This window comes from Elgaria multicarinata, chromosome 4 (assembly GCF_023053635.1).
Source record: "Elgaria multicarinata webbii isolate HBS135686 ecotype San Diego chromosome 4, rElgMul1.1.pri, whole genome shotgun sequence".
NCBI classification, from domain to species: domain Eukaryota; kingdom Metazoa; phylum Chordata; class Lepidosauria; order Squamata; family Anguidae; genus Elgaria; species Elgaria multicarinata.
This window is the reverse complement of record NC_086174.1, coordinates 6933310-6942590: the sequence shown is the minus strand read 5'-3', so window position 1 is coordinate 6942590 and position 9281 is coordinate 6933310.

Below are 9281 nucleotides of genomic sequence, written 5' to 3'. Positions count from 1 at the left end.
GGCTTGGGGGGAGAACAGCAGTAAACGAAAATCTTCAGGGTTGGAAGATAACCCATGGGAGGGTGTCCCCAAAAGAAGAGCCTAAGGGTGGACTGAGCATGTGACCTCTGGCCTGCTGTGGCAGGATGTGGAAACGTGAGAAACCAAACCATGGCACTCCTGGACTGGACTGAGGGCAACAGTGAGGAGCACTTTATACTGCAACATTTTGTTGCAGACCCCAAAAATAATAATAATAATAATAATAATAATAATAATAATAATAATAATAATAATAATTTCAATTTCTGCCCCTCCCTATATATTCATATCCTAGGTGTCAATTATGAGGCATTAATGCGTAGTGCCGCCCTGACTACCTAGTGATTTAGGGTGGGATTTTAAACAAATGTTTTAAACAAATAAATAATTAATAAATAGTTGACTATATTAGTCTGGTGGCTCCGATGACAGTGGGGGTAATGAATCCCCTCCGAGTTTCATAGAATCATAGAATAGCAGAGTTGGAAGGGGCCTACAAGGCCATCAAGTCCAACTCCCTGCTCAATGCAGGAATCCACCCTAAAGCATCCCTGACAGATGGTAGTCCAGCTGCCTCTTGAAGGCCTCTAGTGTGGGAGAGCCCACCACCTCCCTAGGTAACTGATTCCATTGTCGTACTGCTCTAACAGTCAGGAAGTTTTTCCTGATGTCCAGCTGGAATCTGACTTCCTGTAACTTGAGCCCGTAATTCCGTGTCCTGCACTCTGGGAGGATCGAGAAGAGATCCTGGCCCTCCTCTGTGTGACAACCTTTTTAGTATTTGAAGAGTGCTATCATGTCTCCCCTCAATCTTCTCTTCTCCAGGCTAAACATGCCCAGTTCTTTCAGTCTCTTTATTTCCAGACCCCTGATCATCCTGGTTGCCCTCCTCTGGACACACTCCAGCTTGTCTGTGTCCTTCTTGAATTGTGGAGCCCAGAACTGGATGCAATACTCTAGATGAGGCCTAACCAGGGCTGAATAGAGAGGAACCAGTACCTCATGCGATTTGGAAGCTATACTTCTATTAATGCAGCCCAAAATAGCATTTGCCTTTCTTGCAGCCATTTCAATCATATCCAGTCAGAACTGGTAATTAATAAATACCGTATTTCTTCGATTGTAAGACGCCATCTATTGTAAGATGCGCACTAATTTCAGTACCACCAACAAACAAAAAAAACCTAAGACACACCCGCGATTCTAAGACGCACCCAATTTTTAGAGATGTTTATATGGGGGGGGGGGGGAGTGTGTCTTAGAATCGAAGAAATGGGGTAAATAAACCGCCCAGAGAGCTTCAGCTATGGGGCGGTATATAAATGTAATAAATAAATAAACTCTCAGGGGCTTTCTCTCACCTTGGAGAGCTCCTTTAGAGATCTGACCGAAACCGGGAGTGGATTCACTGCCCCACTGACATTGGCCTCCACTGGGTCGCCCCCCCTCCGAAAATGCCGCCTGACACCTCAGGATTGACAGGGGTCTATGAATGTTGGCTTCCTTTACTGGCCAGCTGTGATTCGGGCTGGCTGCACGGAGCCCTCCTCACCCCTGAGTCCTCTGGCGGGAGCAGACCAGTTGGGACTGAGATGGGGGTCTTCTCTCATTTAGGTTGGGGTACACGGAAAGCAAGGGCCATCCATGAGCATCTCTTCCACTCTTTGCCGGAGACTCTGTTCCTTGACGTTTCCAAGCCTCAGTGCAAAGGGGTGCTCTGGGCAGGGGTGCCGGGTGCTGTTCTGGGTCTTGCCCTTTTGCCCCTGGTGAGCTGGCAAGCGGATGTCCGGGTGCCTCCTCCGTCATTACGTGCCTGGAAGCCCAATACCGCAGGGGTGTCCCTGATGCAGCTGTGAAACGGAGGGGGTGAACTGCCACCCATAGGAGTATCGCAGGGCCTTTCTACAGATCTCTCTTCATATCCGCTCTGCGTGCAGGAGGTCACTTGGCGGGTCCAGTCCTGGGGTTCTGGAGCACCTTGGAGGATGAGAGGAATGCCAAGAAATACATTTTGCCCTCAGAGGAGGGCAAACAGGATGATCAGGGGTCTGGAAACAAAGCCCTATGAAGAGAGACTGAAAGAACTGGGCATGTTTGGCCTGGAGAAGAGAAGATGGAGGGGAGACATGAGAGCACTCTTCAAATGCTTAAAAGGTGGTCACACAGAGGAGGGCCAGGATCTCTTTTCGATCCTCCCAGAGTGCAGGACACGGAATAACGGGCTCAAGTGACAGGAAACCAGATTCCAGCTGGACATCAGAAAAAACTTCCTGATTGTTAGAGCAGTATGACAATGGAATCAGTTGCCTGGTGAGGTTGTGGCCTCTCCCACACTAGAGGCCTTCAAGGGGCAGCTGGACAAGCATCTGTCAGGGATGCTTTAGGGTGGATTTCCGCCTTGAGCAGGGGGTTGGACTTGATGGCCTTGTAGGCCCTTCCCAACTCTGCTATTCTATGATTCTATGATACCATGAGGACAGCCAGGCAAATTGCTCTTGGGGATTTTGCAATTTTGCCTTCCTTCCACGAGGCGGCACCAGAGACTTGCTTTCCTCTGACACAGAGAAGGCCTTAGGCAAAAATAAAAGTTGAGGTTCTTCTATAACGAATGCATAGAAATAAACACACACGCACACACAAAAAGGAGCTCTCATATCTTGTGTTCTCTGTGTTTAACACAAATCCAACATTTTCTACATTGCTTGTAGAGCAATGCAATTGACTGCATTTTTGGCTGAGCGCGGGAGAGGTTGCCTTCTCCCTTATAGATCAATGGGAGCTTGAGGTCATCTGGGTGTTCCACATACTCCCGAGGTCCACTCTACAGTTGTTTGGAGTGGGATGTTTAGTGCAGTGGTACCCACGATGTGGAATAACCTCCCCCCACCCCGAGAAGACGCATCTGTTTATGCAAAACTTCCCTGTATACTTTAGTCTACAGTCTTATGGGTATGTAGATATGATGTATTATTACTATTGGCTTTTATATTTGAAATCTGTAGATGTCAGAGGTTTATATATACTGCGAAGTAGATATATTAGGCTGACCATATGGAAAGGAGGACAGGGCTCCTGCATCTTTAACAAAATCATAGAATCATATAATGGTAGAGTTGGAAGGCGCTCATAAGGCCATCAAGTCCAACCCCCTGCTCAATGCAGGAATCCACCTTAAAGCATCCCTGACAGATGGTTGCCCAGCTGCCTCTAGAAGGCCTCTAGTGTGGGAGAGCCCACAACCTCCCTAGGCCATTGGTTCCATTGTCGTACTGCTCTAACAATCAGGAAGTTTTTCCTGATGTCCAGCCGGAATCTGGCTTCCTGTAACTTGAGTCCATGATTCCGTGTCCTGCACTCTGGGAAGATCGAGAAGAAATCCTGGCCCTCCTGTGTGGCAATCTTTCAAGTCCTTGAAGAGTGCTCTCATGTCTCCCCTCCATCTTCTCTTCTCCAGGCTAAACAGGCCCAGTTCTTTCAGTCTCTCTTCATAGGGCTTTGTTTCCAGACCCCTGATCATCCTGGTTGCCCTCCTCTGAACACACTCCAGCTTGTCTGCATCCTTCTTGAATTGTAGTGCCCAGAACTGGACACAATACTCTAGAGATGAGGCCTAACCAGGGCTGAATCGAGAGGAACATCGCCCTGGTGGCTTTTTAGCAGATATAAGGCAGTATATAAAAGTTAATAATAAACAAATAATTAAATACATTTCTATGCCTCCAAATTAACCAAGGTCAGCTCACAATGCTTTAAAATAATCAAATTGTAATAAGCTATTGGTTTTAGAAGGGCGGCAGGGTGAGGGATTTGCTGGAACTTACACCACAGCCTTGAACCTCAAATGCAACCACAACCTCTAACTTCAGGGCTTGTTGATTTTGCAATTTTCTCATTGCACAGTAATTTGAGAAAGCGTTGCGAAATTTTGGGAAGGAAAATGTCCATAATTACAGAATATCAAACCCGAGTCACCTGAGGCCAACTGTCAATGTAGCTGAATGCCAATGTTTCTTTGGGTGGGGATGTGGGGAGCTTGATTTCAAAGTTGCTGCATCAGCGCTGACGTTGATGTGGCAAGTCTGTTCATGAAACCAGCCGCCACGTGCTTTTGCAGATTGGCTTCTGAGTCAGGAGCCAGTGTGGTGTAGGGGCAAGAGTGCTGGACTGGGAGTCGGGAGATCTGGGTTCTAGTCCCCACTTGGCTGTGGAAACTCACTGGGTGACTTCAGGTCAATCACAGACTTTCAGCCCAACCTACCTCACAGGGTTGTTGTTGTGAGGAAAGAAATGGAGAGGAAGATTATGTACTCTGCCTTGGGTTCCTTGGACGAAAAAAGGCAGGATATAAATGCAATAATAAATAAATAAAAATTTGCAAGATGATTCATCCTGTGTTACACTTACATCTCACAAAAGGACAGTTCCACTCCAAATGCAGAATCTGGGCCTGACCTGTATGGAAAGCTAATACATCAGGAAAAAAAGGCTCAACTAGAACTATCCTCCTTGCAGTGCTAGATTTCTGCTTGCAGAGAGGTTGCATTGTTGTTCCTCTACTACCGCAGCATTCTGCCATCTTATTCTCATTCTTGTGTTGTCCACACCGATAGTGGAGTTTTGACAAATGGTACATGTACTGTAATAGAAGCAGAAGGTTAGCTTGCCTGTCAGAAATATCCCATGCAGGGAATAAAGCTAGCATAGTCACATGACCTACTTTACAGAGGACAGTCAGGCCTGGCCCTTCCAAGAAGTAGGGTGAGGCAGGAGGAGCAGTAAATTCGAACTTCTGCCTCCACCCCCTCAAGGAGGGGGTTTAGATCCTAGAATCAAAGAATTGCAGAGTTGGAAGGGACCTACAAGGCCATCGAGTCCAAACCCCCCCCCCCCGCTCAACGCAGGAATCCACCCTAAATCAAGGGACCCTCCCGCATTCCAAAATCACCCCATCCAGAGTTGCAATCTGACCTTGAGGAACAGAACATCAAGTCGTTTGAAGGCTTTTAATCCTTTGAAAAACCTGATTAGGAAGACTCAGGCATAAAAGAAGCAATTGTAGCATGTCACATCTACCTCCTCGATATTACAATAATCTTCAGGTGATTTCCACTACAGCCTGAGACCCAGGTGAGCTCTCGTGAGATGACACACCTGCTTCTTCTGGCCACGTGGCTCTCCAAATGATGAGGCAAACCCAGCGAGCGGCGAAGGCAAGGAGGGCCATGCGGTGGGTGGGTGGGTGGGGGAGACAGCTTCTGTCAGGGTGGAGGGCGATCCTCTATTTGACGGGCAGTCAGAAGACAAAGCTCTGTCTGAAGGCATCTCCCATTTGCAAGGCTGCCCACTCCAAGCTCATTTCCAAGGTAAAGAAGGCTAAAAAGTGAGAGAGGGGACGGACCTTGCATTCCCCCATCCCAGACAGGTGCTCACCTGGACACCATGGAGAGAGGTATTGGCTTTCTAGTTAAAAGATTATCATGATTTCTAAATTAGCATTTATACATTTACATCAGGTGGGATAGCTAATACCCTGGAAGACAGAAACAAACTTCAAAGTGATCTAGATAGGCTGGAGTGCTGGGCTGAAAACAACAGGATGAAATTTAATAGGGATAAATGCCAAGTTCTACATTTAGGAAATAGAAACCAAAGAGACAGTTACAAGATGGGGGATACTGGGCTCAGCAATACTACAAGCGAGAAGGATCTTGGAATTGTTGTAGATCACAAACTGCATATGAGCCAACAGTGTGATATGGCTGCAAGAAAGGCAAATGCTATTTTGGACTGCATTAATAGAAGTGTAGCTTCCAAATCATGTGAGGTTCTGGTTCCTCTCTATTTGGCCCTGGTTAGGCCTCATCTAGAGTATTGCGTCCAGTTCTGGGCTCCGCAATTCAAGAAGGACGCAGACAAGCTGGAGCGTGTTCAGAGGAGGGCAACCAGGATGATCAGCGGTCTGGAAACAAAGCCCTATGAAGAGAGGCTGAAAGAACTGGGCATGTTTAGCCTGGAGAAGAGAAGATTGAGGGGAGACATGACAGCACTCCTCAAATACTTAAAAGGTTGTCACACAGAGGAGGGCCAGGATCACTTCTTGACAGGCGGCAGCAACGGCAGGGCCAGGTAACCACCCCCTCCTTCCTCCCCCTTACCTGTGTCCGTGGGCGGATCCGCACGTCGGCCCCAGACCGCATTTATGCGACTCTAGGGCACCCCAGAAACAATAGTCTGTACTTGCCTGTAAAAAGAAACTAGGAAGAGACGGAGACGACGACAACAACGACGCTGCCCAGTTCTCCCCAGCCGGCTCCTCGACCAGGACGGAGAGCTCGGCGGAAGAAGGTTGGGTGGACAGCAGAAGAAGCTCTCTACCCCCGCCTTCTTCAAAAAGAGCTCTCCGAGCCGGCCGGGGAGAGCTGGGCGGTGGCGGCGGCAGCTCCGTCTTTTCCTAGTTTCTTTTTACAGGCAAGTACAGACTATCGTTTCTGGGGTGCCCTAGAGTCGCATAAATGCGCTCTGGGGCCGACGTGCGGATCCACCCCGTCCGCGGGCCCGCGGCTCCTTCAACTCAGTCCGAGGACTCAAACAGGAAGATCAGGCCGCAGCGGACAGATGCAGTAAGACCCCCCTCCCCCTTGCCCCCTTACCTGGCTCTGCCGCTGTCGCCGCACGGGCGGCGGCGGCAGCGGCAGGGCCAATAACCCCCCCTTACCTTTTTTGCAGAGCTCCGGATTGAGGCGAAGGATCCGACTTCACCTCGATCCGCTCCACGACACTCCGCTGCTCCTCCAATCCTCTTCGCCTCCGCCTTAAGGGGAGGCAAAGCACCCCGATCTGCTTCTGCTTCTCCGGTCTGAGGAGAAGCAGAGTACAGCCCTAATTTCTACACTGCTGCTGATTTTATCCTGGTTGTGCTTTTATATTGTATTTTATATCACGTTTTTATGCTGTTTGTTTTATACTTTGGTTTTCATTTTTGTGAGCTTCAGCTATTTGGCTGTATAGAAATGTAATAATTAAATAATTAAATGTTAGATCTGGATGCCCAGAGATCCTGGGATAATGAGATGCCAAGTTTTGCACACCTTGCTTGCCAGGTAACTATAAGATCTTAATGCCGACTGTATTGTTGGTTGAGAAGAATAGAACTTTAATTTCACCAGGGAATATGCTAGCCACAATTTCTATTATACTTCTAATCAATCATCCTAATTGCATTGAATGTCGTAATGTGTTTTGCTTGTTTCATCATTGCATAATTCTGTTATTCTCTGACGCTATTTGAGCAATAAATGTATATTTTGTGTTACCACTTTGTATTATTTGGCTTGAGAAGAGTTTCAGAGACCACTATCCATACATTAAGAGCTTAACTAAACGAGCGATTTATTGCATGCTTGTGATTGGCCACTCCCGGAAGTTTGCGGGTCCTTTGCACGATGTCGTCAATGTCCAGGATGTCTCCTGCACTATCCCCCATGAGCTTGCTTTTAAAAACATTGGGGATAATGTGGTATTTAAAGTTAACGATGGGATATCGGGAGATCTCCCCAGTGTTTAAAGTTGGCATTGCACTATAATTCTGCCACCTGATGGTACTGTCTCATTAAATACAATGGACCTTATCCGAGAAGGGAAGTTTTCAATTCAAAATCACATGCATGCATATAAAGGAGCATGCCGTGAAGGTGGAAAGACTGCAGAGAACAAAAGTCCTGGTAAGTCTGGGATTATTAGTTAGTTAGTTAGTTAGTTGAAAGAACGCATTCTCCCTTATGAACCTGCCCGTGCTTTAAGATCTTCTGGAGAAGCCCTTCTTTCAGTCCCACCATCTTCACAGGCGCACTTGGTGGGAACATGGGACAGGGCCTTCTCGGTGGCTGCTCCAGAGCTCTGGAACTCTCTTCCCGGGGAAGCTAGGCTGGCTCCTCCTTGATGGGCTTTCAGAAGCAGGCTAAAACTTTTTTGTTCCAGCAGGCCTTTGGAGAATAATCTGGCCCTCCATCTATGTTAATGTCTTATAATTTTGTTGTGTATTTTAAACGTTTATGGTTTTGTTTCACACACACCCCCATGTATGTTTTAAACTTTGTAAGGCCGCCTTGAGGCCCAGCATTGGGCAAAAGGCGGGATACAAATATAATAATAATAATAATAATAATAATAATAATAATAATATTGCTAATAATAATAATAATGGTTGGTTCACAAAAACTAAAACCATTCAAAGTATAAAACAAACAGTATAAAAACATGATATAAAATGCACGTTAAAAACTGATTAAAAACATACCATACATGATTAAAACATCCTTAAAACATCCTAAAAACATTCTAAAATTTCACTGGAAAGGCCTGCCAGAATAGATCAGTCTTTATTGCTTTTTTAAACTCTAAAAGACTGTCATGTTGACGAATCTCCTCCGGCAGGCCATTCTACAATCTGGGGGCAGCAGAAGAAAAGGTCCTCTGGGTAACAGTCGTTAATCTAGTTTTTGCTAGCTGAAGTAAATCCTTCCCAGAGGACCTGAGTGTGCAGGGCAGATTGGACGGGAGAAGGCGATCCCGCAGGTAGCCTGGACCCAAACCATGTAGGGCTTGTAATTGTTGGAGCCCAAAACACTTGGTAAAGATGTGTGAATCAATTACTGAGTGGTGTCTGTCCTTTAAAGCCATTGTATTCTCTCTTGATCTGGTGACTCTCAGATCCACCCATTCAAGATTAGAGCGAGAAGCAGTTACTTGTCTCAGGGAAGAGCTAGATTTTGCCACAATAGAGCATGGAGCTGTAACGGAAAATTTGGGGGGGGGGGTGTGCAAAACAAAAGAAAGAAGTAAAAAAAGAACTAAACTAATAAGTGAGGTGTGTGACCTTAATTTGTTGTTACAAAGTCCAATTGCTCAACGCAGAAGCGGGCATACATTGTTGTAAATCCGCTTGTGACATATGTTGAATGAATCTCCACCATGTAGCATAAAAAGCTAGCGGTTCTGTTTTTCCTTGGATTAGAAGCAAATCTTGAGTTATTTTTTCGGATATTGCCACAGACCATATATTTCACTACCATGCAAGGAAATCTAGATTATCCAGTTTTTTCCACTGCTGTCTAATTGTCTGGCGAGCAGCAATTAGCAAAAGTGATAACAAATCTTAACATTTCAAACCTACATTTGATCCTTTGTATATTGATAGTAAAACTAATTCTGGATCATATACAATAATTTGTATATGTATAGTAATATCCATTATTAATCTA